A 13,116-nucleotide genomic window follows, 5' to 3' on the forward strand; every position below is an offset into this window, starting at 1 on the left:
CCTTTGAGGGAACTATGATAGAAAATATAAAAATATGACCTTCACCATGTGAAGGTTTTCAAAGAGCTATATAATTGAGAGTTTTCCCAAAGTGCAATCATGTCAGGAGTAAGCCTCTGATATGAAGATCTGGGCCAACATCAAAGTCTTTATTCTCTGCGTATTTAATAGCACGGCTAATCAGACTTAGAACTAGGCAGGACCAGAGAGGTCATCTTACACAACCCACTCATTTTATAGATGATGAAAATCAATCTAAGAGTGGTTAAATGTTACTCAAGTATAAATAGCAGAGCTGGGATATTAGCTTAATTGTTCTAAACCCAACATCAATATTTTGGGTTTCCATTCCAAATTGCTTCTCTAGATACATGTGCTAATGGAATAATTCAATATGCTACTCTTCTATTTACATTCCACAGTCTTGAGAATAGACATTCTTTATCCATTTGTTTTGGCTTCATTTTTCTCCCCTTTGCAGGTCTTTAGTCTGACCTCCCATGAGCAGCTATTGTGTCTCATCGAAAAAATGCTTTATTATTCTGTGCTTTGATTCAGTCAGCACAATGTCATTTATAAACAATTTCATTTCAAGGACCTCATGTTTTAGCAAATAAATCTTCCATTTGAAATCCATTTTGGCAGGCTTTATGAAAATGGCCACCACTTTGTGGTAAGGGGGTAGGGATATCCATGTCTCTGCTTTATGTCTCCCTGAATATTGATAATTAGAGGACTCATAGAAGAATTTATCTCTATGATTTCATCTACAAAGAAAGTTTGTACAATTTTAACGTATTTGTGCAAGTTGCTCTGTGCAAAGTGGCTTTAGGTTTTATTTTGCTCTATTGAATCATATTTTTTTTTGTATTATCAATGAACATATTGGAAACTTGCATTCTTTAACTTTTTGTCCATTGCGTGACTATAAAAATGAAATTGTCAATAGAAATTATTTTATTAAAACTTTTCTACTTACTTCCTCTTCATATTTTCATCAACACCCTTGCCATGTCTATAGTTGACTCTCTTAAAGATTTATTAAACATGAGGAATCAGGCACCTGAGTTATGAGTTGCTAAAGTCCTCTTGTTTATCATGTTTTAAATAATACTATTGATAATTTTCCCTCAATCATTTAGTATCTCCTCTTCCAGTTACCTGAAAAATCAAAGTATTAATGTTTTCAAAATTATGTTTCCTTCAACATGTACTTAGTGTGGCTCTTGTGGACTTCAGTTTCTCAAATAGTATTTCCACTCCTTTTCTTTTTTAATTTCTATATTAGCTGTGTTATAAAAAAAAAAGCAAGAAAGATGAGATGAAAAATATACATTAATTTGCATTCATACTTCTTCAATTCTCTTTCTGGAAGACAGCATTTTACATCATTAGTCCTTCAGAATTGTTTTAGATCAATGTGATGATCAGAATTGCCCAGTGTTTCACAAGTCATGATTGTTCAAAATATTCCTGTTACTTTGTAGAATGTTCTCCTGCTTCTTCTCACTTCACTTTGTGTCAATTCACATAAGTCTTCCCAGGTTTTTCTGAAACCTACCCTTTCATCTTTTCTTTTCTTTTTTTTTAAGTATGAAAATTCATATTTAGTTAAGAAAAAAATTAGATTAAACTTTAATGCAACAATACAGAGCATGAGGAAGATATTTCATTATGAATCTGAATTGGAAGAGACTCAGAAGCCATGTAATCTAATCTATGCCTGAACAAAAATACCCTCTACAGTATACCTTTCAGGTGGTCATTCAACTAATACTTGAAGATCTCTGGGAGGAAGAGAGTCTATTATACTCTCTTAAGCTCCCTCATTCTATTTTTGAATAGTTCTAATTGTTGGGAAGCTTTTCCTTATATCAAGTCTTTTTTTTTTTAATTTATTTATTTAACTTTTAACATTCATTTTCACAAAATTTTGGGTTCCAAATTTTCTCCCCATTTTCCCCCTCCCCCCACCCCAAAACACCAAGCATTCTAATTATCTCTATCAGCTATCTGACCTCTCTTCTAACATCCCTCTCTTCCCTTGTTCCCATCTTCTCTTTTGTCCTGTAGGGCCAGATAACTTTCTATACCCCATTACTTGTATTTCTTATTTCCTAGTAGTAAGAACAATACTCGACAGTTGTTCCTAAAACTTTGACTTCCAACTTCTCTTCATCCCTCCCTCCCCAGCCAGTCCCTTTGGGAAGCAAGCAATTCAATATAGGCCATATCTGTGTAGTTTTGCAAAGGACTTCCATAATAGTCATGTTGTGCAAGACTAACTATGTTTCCCTCCATCCTATCCTGTCCCCCATTGCTTCAGTTCTCTCTTTGAATCCTGTCCCTCCCCAAGAGTGTTGACTTCAAATTGCTCCCTCCTCCCACTGTCCTTCCTTCCATCATCCTCCACACCCTGCTTATCCCCTTCTCCCCTACTTTCCTGTATTGTAAGATAGGTTTTCATACCAAAATGAGTGTGCATTTTATTCCTTCCTTTAGTTGAATGTGATGAGAGTAAGCTTCATGTTTTTCTCTCACCTCCCCTCTTTTTCCTTCCACTAAAAAGTCTTTTGCTTGCCTCTTTTATGAGAGATAACCTGCCCCATTCCATTTCTCCCTTTCTCCTCCCAATATATTTCTCTCTCACTGCTTAATTTCATTTTTTTAAGATATGATCCCATCCTATTCAATTCACTCTGTGCTCTGTGTGTGTGTGTGTGTGTGTGTGTGTGTGTGTGTAATCCCACAAACTACCCAGATACTGAAAAGTTTTCAAGAGTTACAAATATTGTCTTTCCATGTAGGAATGTAAACAGTTCAACTTTAGTAAGTCCCTTATGTCTTCTCTTTGCTGTTTACCTTTTCATGCTTCTCTTCATTCTTGTGTTTGAAGGTCAAATTTTCTTTTCAGCTCTGGTCTTTTCATCAAGAATGTTTGAAAGTCCTCGATTTCATTGAAAAACTATTTTTCCCCTTGAAGTATTATACTCAGTTTTGTTGGGTAGGTGATTCTTGGTTTTAGTCCTAGTTCCTTTGACTTCTGGAATATCATATTCCACACCCTTCAGTCCCTTAATGTAGAAGCTGCTAGATCTTGTGTTCTCCTGATTGTATTTCCACAATACTTGAATTGTTTCTTTCCAGCTGCTTGCAATACTTTCTCCTTGACCTGGGAACTCTGGAATTTGGCCACAATGTTCCTAGGAGTTTCCCTTTTTGGATCTCTTTCAGGCGCTGATCTGTGGATTCCTTGAATACTTTTTTTGTCCTCTGGTTCTAAAATCTCAGGGCAGTTTTTGTTGATAGTTTCATGAAAGATGATGTCTAGGCTCTTTTTTTGATCCTGGCTTTCAGGTAGGCCCATAATTTTTAAATTGTCTCTCCTGGATCTATTTTCCAGGTCAGTTGTTTTTCCCATGAGATATTTCACATTATCTTCCATTTTTTCATTCTTTTGGTTTTGTTTTGTGATTTCTTGGTTTCTCATAAAGTCATTAGCCTCCATCTGTTCCATTCTAATTTTGAAAGAACTATTTTCTTCAATGAGCTTTTGGACCTCCTTTTCCATTTGGCTAATTCTGCTTTTTAAAGCATTCTTCTCCTCATTGGCTTTTTGAACCTCTTTTGCCAATTGAGTTAGCCTATTTTTCAAGGTGTTATTTTCTTCAGCATTTTTTGGGGTCTCCTTTAGCAAGGTGCTGACCTGCTTTTCATGCTTTTCTTGCATCTCTCTCATTTCTCTTCCCAGTTTTTCCTCCACCTCTCTAACTTGATTTTCAAAATCCTTTTTGAGCTCTTCCATGGCCTGATCCCATTGAATATTTATTTTGGATGTTTGGGATACAGAAACCTTGACTTCTATGTCTTTCCCTGATGGTAAGCATTGTTCTTAAAGGATGGGAGGAGATATCTTTTCACCAAGAAAGTAACCTTCTATGGTCTTATTTTTTTTTCCCTTTTTTGGGCATTTTCCTGACAAGTTACTTGACTTTTGGGTCCTTTGTCAAGAGTAGGGTATACTCTGGGAATCTGTGAGATCTCAGTTCCTCCAAGGTGACACAATGAAGCATGTAGTGGTCTGGATGCAGAGAGGGATTTTTATGCCCAGAATTTTAGCAGTTACCTCTCCACAGCCATCTGGCCTCCAGTTCCCAAGTCAGCACTGGGGGCTGTTTTTCAGATAAGCTGGATGGGCAGGGCCACCATTCAGTTAGAGACAAAGACTAGCTCTCCCAGGGCCTCCACCCAGGACTGAGGTAAGACTCAGCTCTTCAATGCCCTCTGCGGTTTTTATGCTCTAATTACAGAGCTCCCATATGGGCTGTTGTGCAGGCTCTGTGGCTGCTGCTGGAGCTATGGGAAGGCTCTTCTCCCTTTCTGGCCAGCTAATTAAACCTCGTCACTGACTTTTGGCACCTGTGGCCTGAGGGATCTGAAGACCCAGTACTGCGACTGGAGATTCCGCCCCTGACGTGTCCTCTTCCCAGAGTCTTGTCCCGCCATGCTGCTTGGCCAAGGCTAGGCTGGGCTCCATGCTGGGCTTTGCGTCCAGCGCAACCAATGTTTCCATGGGCCTTTCAGGTCACCTTGGTCTGGAAATCTCCTCCACTCTGTTGTTCTCCACTTCTGCTGCTCCAAAATCTGTTGAGAGTCCCTCTCTATAGGTATTTTATGGGCTGTGGGGAGGACCCTGTGTAAGTGTGTCTTTCTAGTCCACCAAAGACACATCTTGGCTCCACCCCTCCTCATCTTTTCCTATAACATAATAGTAATCCATTATAAATATATGCCACAATTTGTTTAGCCATTTCCTAACTGATAGGCGTCCCTCCAATTTTCAATTTTTGCCACCACAAAAAAGCTGCTATAAATTTTTTGTACATATAAGTAATTTCCCTTTTTATTTTATGTCTTTGAGATAAAAACCTAATGGTGGTATGTCTGAATCAAAGGTTATGAACATATTTGCATCCATTGGGGCATAGCTCCAAATTATTTTCCATAGTGGTAGGAGCAGATAACTACTTCACCAAAAATGCATGTGTCCCCATTTTGCCACATCCCCTCAAACATTTGCAATTTTCCTTTTCTAAGCCAATCTGATATATATGAGGTGTAACCTGAGGTTAGCTCCAATTTCCATTTTTCTAATCAATGGTGATTTAGAAAATTTTTTCACATAGCTATAAATAGCTTTGATTTCTTCTAAAAACTGCATGTTCATATTTTGACCATTTATCACTTGCAGAATGTCTTTTTTATACATTTTACTAGATTCTCTATATATTTGAGTAAGGAGGTCTTTATCAGAGAAACTCAATGTAAATTTTCACCCTAGTTTTCTGCTTTCCTTCTATTCTTGGCTATATTGGCTTTGTTTGTGCAAACCTTTTTTTTCATTTAACATAATCAAAATTGTCCACTTCACTTCTCATGACACTTTCTATCTCTTGTTCAGTCATAAATTCTTCCCTTATCCATATATGTGAGAGGTAAAATTTTCCATACTCCATAGTTTACTTATTGTATCACCCTTTATGTCTAGATTCTGTACCCATTTTGATCTTATCTTGGTATACAGTATGAGATGTTGGTCTATACATAGTTTCTGCCAAACTGTTTTCCAGTTTCCCCAGAAGTTATTGTCAAATACTGAGCTTTTATCACAGAAACTGGGGTATTTGAGTTTATCAAACACTAAATTAATACAGTCATTTATTACTGTGTATTGTTTACCTAATCTATTTCACTGATCCTCTACTCTGTTTTTTAGCCAGTAATAGATTGTTTTGATGATTAATCCCTTGTAATATAATTTGGAACTTGGTACAGATGGTCCCCTCCTATTCTCACCCAGAAGTACTGGAGCCCTGGCTCCACCCCTTGATGGTCTCTATGGTACGCATGGTCCCCCACGCTGCACAGCCATCTGGTTCCAGTTTTCTGCTACTTCTGTGGTAGCCACCCTGCCTCTCTCCAAGGCAGAGTATCTAAAACATTACCTAGTCATGGATGCCCATTGTGAGGCAAGTCATATGTGAAGTAAGAGAAGTTGAGTGCAGCAGGAGATAAAAAGCATATGGATTCTGGATAATGCTATGACATGGGTAACTATTTCTACCAAGTCAGAAAAAGAAGAGGAAGATTTAGCTGAAGTGGCTAAATTCATTGATGAATGTTCAAAAGAACGGAAGTGGATGAAAGCAGTCTGGACCAGAATAATTAGAAGCTCTTAGGAGAACAAAAGCAAAATCCCCACCCTGGAGGGCTTGTCACAATTCCTAAGACTCCTCACCCCCAGGAGGGCCTGTCAAGAGTCCTCAGACTTCACACCACCCAGGAGGGTCTGTCAAAACCATTGATCACTTTGTCACCCACCAGATTCATGACTCCCTGAATTCTTGCCAGTAAATAAAGCCTGGGATGACTCCCCAGACTCCTCAAATCTCAGGAGGGCCCATTAGGACTCTCTGCTTAAAGTGACCTTTCCTGATTTTCCCCTGACTCCACACCCCCCAGGAGAGCCCATGGTAATTCTTTAGACTCATCATCACCCATCATCCATTATAACTCCCCAAGTTTAGTTCCTGAGGGCTGCCAATCACTGTGTAGTAAAGTCCCTGTTAAGTCCTCTCTTGACCTTAAGGAGAGGAGTAGTAGACACAGATATGAATCTTCTCAGTCTAAAAGCCAATCACCATCCTCTCCTGAGTCAAGGAAACAGCTGCATGACTCCATAGGTTCTTCTAAGCATAGAAAGTTCCAGACAAACCATTTAACCAAAAAATAGTACCAGCATGATAAAGATTCTTCTCATCCTGTGAGGAGCAACCAGTAGGTCTGATTCAGGCCTATCTATTCCATGGAACAAGCAGAAGGGAGGCTCTGATTTAGACCTCTCTCCACCAAGAAAGAAGCAGAGAATCAGGGCTTCTGATTCACTTCAATTTCCAAACTGAAAGAACTACACAGGTATTTTCTGGGGTCAAAACTGGGTTGGTGTCTGATATAAAGGAAAGAGCAGTAGGAGCTCATGAAGTGGGACCAAGAAACCAACTATTTGGAAGCTGAATTTCAAAATACTGAAAACATTTTTCAAGAAAAGCCTAACCACAAGAAGAACCTGAAACTGGAATGATAAAAAAGAGAAAAATTAAACAATTTTTAAAAAGAGAAAAATGAACAATATACTCAGTGAGAAAAGAGTCTTGTCTAGAGCCGGCAGCAACAATAGAACGTGGAGAAAGCAGTGAAAGAGATGCAGAAGCCACTGCCCCATTATGGGGACCTGGATTAAATGATATGAGAACTAGAGAAAGAGGGTGATTCCATGGTAAACTTCATTAAGAAGACTCAAGATAAGAGGAATAAAGATAAGAAAGAAAAGTCTCACTACACTGACCCTGCACCTCCCCCTAAAAGATTCAGTATCTGGCCACCTAAGTGTCACTAGGATGGCATGGACAGGTCCAATGACTCTGAGGAGAAATGTGTTGCCATACTTGTCAGTAAGAAAGCTGTTGACAAACTTTCTTGTAAATGGATTATTAAGCATATATACTTCCTGTATCTCAATAATGGCTGTAGGTTCTGGTGGTGTGCAAGGGACAGATAAGACAGCTAAGCAGAGCCAGGGCCAACAGTTTTCTCAGATCAGCCATTCATGGTTGCCACCAATGACCCTGGGAGAGGGCTTAGCACTTGATATTAGTCTAGGGGCCCTACCATCCAGGGAAAAGTTCATATTCTTTCGTCATTCATACTGCTTTTCCTGTATTTTAAGTGAAACATGCACCATCGAGAGTCTTACTGGTACCCAGAATTCATTCTTGATTGGCTCCTTTTTTCTTTTTTTTCTAACAAATACAAACCTTTTTTTAAAAATATTTTCTTTCTGTTTTCTTGAGGATTCTAAAAAAATGGGCTCTTCTAATGGGTCAGGGGATGGTTATTTCATTTATCTAGAAAATGGCAGGAATGTTCCCAGACTTAAGAGAGAGGTAGAAGTGGGTTAGAAGTAGGGATCAATTTAAAAGGTTTCAGCATCTGCTCCCTTCTTATGCTCCTAGAAAATGACCCTCTGGCCATTGCTCAGCCATTTGTAGCAGAACTTGGGTTGGAATCAATTCTTCCATTTGTGAAAATAAGGCACTCTCATTCTTCACTTGAAATATATTAGATAGAAGCATTGACAACCTAGGGGTCATGCCTTGCCTCCTCTTCATTTGGCCAAGAATTGCCAAAGAGAAGTCAAGGCTCAGATCTGAGAGTTAAGAAGAGGAAAGCGATTGATTCTTGCTTGGGGAGCATTCTAGAAAAGGGACTGACTTCTCAGGAGCATAACATTTTTTTTAGATCTTAGAATTTTTTGACTTTATGATGCTAATGAAAATACACAGATACCACTTTTAAGAGGGAGGAAGAGAAAGAAATCAGGTACTCCTAGTTTTTCTTTGCATTTTTCATTGATTCCCTTGATATTCTGACATTTTGTTCTTCCAGAAGAATTTTGTTGTTAGTATTTCTACTTCTAATTTAACACATCAAGGATAGCTATATTAGAAGTCAAATGGGTTGCTTTCATTGTTCTTAATAATGAAAATGTGTTGTCAATTTTTTTAGTCTGTTTTCTTCTTTCTCACTTAATTCAAAAATCTGGATTAGGTTTCTCTTATGTCAGTCTTACTTTCCTTTTCAGTAATCTTTGATGTATTATGAAGTACTCATCTATCATGATGAATAAGTAATTTGATATTCCACATTTGGTTTGTCTTTGGTTGCCATGCCTCTCTACTTGCCTCAGAGTTGTGATATGAGGACTATTCTGGGCTCTATGGCTCTTTCTGGCTATTAATTAACATTGGACAAAATTTGGTAGGAAATGATGGTAGTCCAAGTTGACATCTCTTCCGTTTTTTTGCTATCAATAGTTTCTTTACATGAGTCAAGTTGGAGTTATCTTAATTTCTCAAAACCTATTCTTTTTAGCTTTTTGTAACCTAAGCTTGCATGGGCATGCCAATGTTGCCTAAAATGCATTCAGTCTTTGTTCCCAACAATGTGAGTGAATGTATCCACCTTTAATTAGCTGTGTTTCTGTAAAGGCTGTGTCTCTACAACTGATGAAATTGAGATGGATTGTCCATTTCTGCCACTCTTTCTGGCTTAGGTTCCTACCTGCTTACTCCTTCCTTCTGTGTTCATAGGGTGAAGATCACTCTTCAGCCTGGGTACCATGAACTGAACTGGTGAGAGGGGAAGACTTCCTTCCTTTGATCATTCTGTTTTACCCAGTTCCTAGAAATGGGCCTGAGGATGTTTTCTCCTGTTCCATATAATTTTTCCTTCTCAGTTTCAGGTGTTAGACATGATTTCCACCAAAATTGTAAGCTCAAGCCATTGTAACCTTGGAGCCAGGATGCTGTAATGAGAGTTAAAGATCTTCCCTGCCCATTAATAGACCATTCCCCATTAAGGGAGGCTTGTTTTGTAGGAAGGCCAACCTCTTTGGTTAATTTCTAATGAGACACTGGGTCACCAGGATTAAGGCACCCTCTAGCTCTGAAAAGTGCATATATACTCTGAGGTGAGGTTTTGCTTTGGAGTTTATTCTTTGGAAGAAGATTCATGTGCCTGATGAGACTCTGGGTAGCTGATAAGGAGCCACCCCCAGTTTCGAAAACATAGATGTTGGTGCTTCTCTCTCCGGTAGCTATGTATGTATGCAGTGCTCACACAATTGGATCTATGTGTTGATCTGTGATGTATGTATTGTTTATGGTCAGATAGTCTAGAAGCCCTGTCTGTTGGTCTTTATTTCTCTGCTTGTATTTTCTTTGTTGGTATATGTAATTAAGAAATATTGTTGACTCCTCAAAAGTTGCTTTCCTTTTAGAAAAGCAGATCTAAGAACCTTGGCTAGCAGGCCATCCTGGATGTTGTCAGGGTGCTTGCTGTTACAGATGCCAAGCAGGATAGTACAGCTAGACATTCCATGGAAGTAAGAAGAAACCAGGGGATCTGTGACTTAAGCCCAAGGACTTAGACCTGGGACTATGATCTAGAGGAATTAAGCTGAACTGTGAACATTTCCCTTCATCAGAAAATGAGATGGTACAAAAGTGAGTTTGCATATAGGTGACTATGTCTTAAAATAAATATTCCCTTATAAAAACTCCCAAGTTACATTTATACTTAGTTCATGTTTATTTTGAGCTCTAAAATGACTAGCTGGTGATGTGACTATCATATTGTTTCTGATATTCAGAAAATTTAGTGTTCAGTCCCACTAAGGTTGTTAATTCAAAATTAGCTACCACTCTGTTGGAAATCTTTTATTTTCCACTAAGTCAACAATTAATTTCATTTCTCCAGTTCTCTTACTTGATTTTCAAAATCCTTTTTGAGCTCTTCCATAGCCTGAGACCACTGCATATTTTTTGGAGGTTTTGGATGTAGAAACCTAGACTTTGACATCTTCCTCTGATAGTATTCTTTTTTCTTCTTCATTCAAAAGGATAGAAGAAAATACCTTTTCACCAAGAAAGTAACCTTTTATAGTCTTATTTTTTTTCTTTTTTGGGGGGGGAGAGGTATTTTCCCAGTCAGTTACTTGACTTTTGAGTCCCTTGTTAAATGGAGGGTATACTCTAGGGACCTGTAAGTTCTCAGTTCCTCCAAGGTGGCACAATCAAAGGAAAGGAGTTTACTCCTCTCCTGGCTTGTGCTCTCGTCTGGGACCAACAAGCACTCTTTTCTGCCCTGGAACTGCAAGTAGGATTCCCTCTCCAGAGTCTCCACTACTTCCACCACATCAGGTTCCTCTTTACCCCAGGACCACCACTCAGGATTGAGATTCAGATCAGCAGCCCAATTCCCCCAGGGTCTTTAGGCCTTGGGTTTCAAAATTGGATGCTGCTGCCTCAGTGACTTCACATGACTTCCTAAGGAAAAGCTGTGTCCATCCTATCATTTACTCACAAATTCTAAAAGGCTTCTGGTTTTATTCATGGTTAGTATGTCAGTATTAATGTGGTTTAGGCCCAATAGTAATATATCAACTCAATCATCACTGGAACAGGAGTTCCCATTTGGTGCACCAACAGCTAAATTAATTCTCATAGAGTCTAAAAGACTTTGTGATTTTAGTGGCCATTAAACCTTTACCTCGAACTCTGTCACCATCATTATGAAGCCTAAGTCAGTTGCACAAAATAGAAGTTAATCTGTTTTGCTTGGTTTCATGGGCTTCTACGATCAAAGAATGTATTAACTAGTATACAACTTATTCATGATCAGCATTCCATGACAAATTAGGCTAATCCTCAGCAGGTTTGAAACTTTCTCTGTTTCATAGTAGTATGTGATATTTATTCAAAAATACATCACCTTATTTAAAATGATCATGAACAAACAAATGCAAAATCCCAATGTCAAAACCAAGTACTCACTGCACATGGTTTAATCAAATATGCTTCAAAATGTATTTACTTTTTCTTTTCTTTGAGACCTGCAATTTTATCAGAGTAGCGCATCCCGAGAGGAATTCATTTTACCAACACAGGTAGGTACCTTTTCTTCAACTTATAGTCTCACAGTTTTGTTTTGTTTTGTTTTTTTGTTAGAAAAATGATAGTTTCAATTGACTTGCCTAATACCATAGAACCTGTGTCAGAGGTAGGACTTAAACCTAGTTCTTCCTAACTCCTAATTCTATCCTTTATACTACTGCTATTTTGATATTTAATTGTATCATAATCCCCAGTAATATCCCAATCCAGTGTCTCATTATAACATAAAAATTACCCTGAGTTTTAATGAATATGCCAATGGAATGTAAGATGTATATTTAAACTAGGTATTAATCTTACCAAACTGGTAAGGTTTTAAATATGTATTGAGTTACAGCACTTATATGTGGAGTTTCAAATTAGACAACTAGCTAAATTCAGAGACATCCATTACCAGAGGACTAACTAACAAGTCATCATTTGGGGTGGGAGTAAGGATGACCACATCTAAATAATACTATCTATTAAGTCACAAAAAAGTTTCATTCTTTGCCTTGAAGAGAGTATCCACACTAATGAAATAATAGATCTGTCAAGTACTGAAGCAATTATATATTAGGAAAAAGCATTTTTTTTTGCCTAGGTGGAAAATTTTTAAGAAATTAGAATAATGAGAAAATTAAGAGCAATTCTGTAATTTAAGAAAGTAACCACTGCAGCCAGGTGTGGGCACTAGGCGTACAGAGGAAATGAAGGACTTAATTGTTGGTGTTATAATATTCAGCAAGAGATGCATAAGTGTTTCCTGGGCCTTGTTAATGGCCCAAATATCATTAATAATTCACTAACACCATTTGTAGGAGACTGCTTATATGGTGCCAGGGCTAGAAGATGATGCAAAATGAGTAAAGCAGCAGTAAAGGGGATGGGGAAGAAAATCCTATAACTTAACCATAATCTTGAATACTATTTTAAAAACCTCCAGAAATCATTTTTAAATGAGACAGATATCTGCCTCACAAATGAACCAGTGGAGGTTTCTTCAGTAATAACTAAGGAAAGGAAAGGATAATTTATGTGTGGCAGTGGGGGTAGGAGATGAGAAGGGATTTTTTTAATACTATCATTTGATTAAAGTTTTGGAGGATTTTTAATATATTAAGGACAGCAGTTTTGAAGTGTCACTTATTGGGTATATTTATTCCCTGAAGTAGTTTTCTCCAGGCTTCAAGGAGTCAGTGTGCCAAAGATAGAAGTGTTTCTGTGAACTCCTACAAACATAATGAAAGTAGGGCCTCCTGGGACCAAAGAGCAGTTTGTGTGCAGGCAGGAAAAGGAAGAGTGAAAACTGTTTCCATTTTCACTTTGAATCAAATTAAATCAAATCAACAAATTCTTATTAAGCATCTAGTATGGATAAGGCAATGTCCTAGGTTTCCTGGAGAATATAACGAAATATAAGATATGGTTTCTACCCTTAATGAGGTCACAGTCTACTGGGAAAATCAGATAAAACAAACAAACAAAAAAAAAAGAGGGACCTGTTAGCACTATTCAGATGTGAGCATGCTTTCAGCTCATGCAATTACAAAGGAATGCTTCA

At 38.0% G+C, this 13,116-nt stretch overlaps 1 pseudogene; it reads left to right on the top strand.

Moving 5' to 3' along the window:
- The first annotated feature begins 6,502 nt into the window (after nt 1-6,502).
- LOC140507916 (BUD13 homolog) lies at nt 6,503-7,618 on the top strand (annotated as a pseudogene).
- Nucleotides 7,619-13,116: the final 5,498 nt, after the last annotated feature.

The sequence above is a fragment of the Notamacropus eugenii genome, chromosome 5 (assembly GCF_028372415.1).
Source record: "Notamacropus eugenii isolate mMacEug1 chromosome 5, mMacEug1.pri_v2, whole genome shotgun sequence".
Lineage (NCBI taxonomy): Eukaryota > Metazoa > Chordata > Mammalia > Diprotodontia > Macropodidae > Notamacropus > Notamacropus eugenii.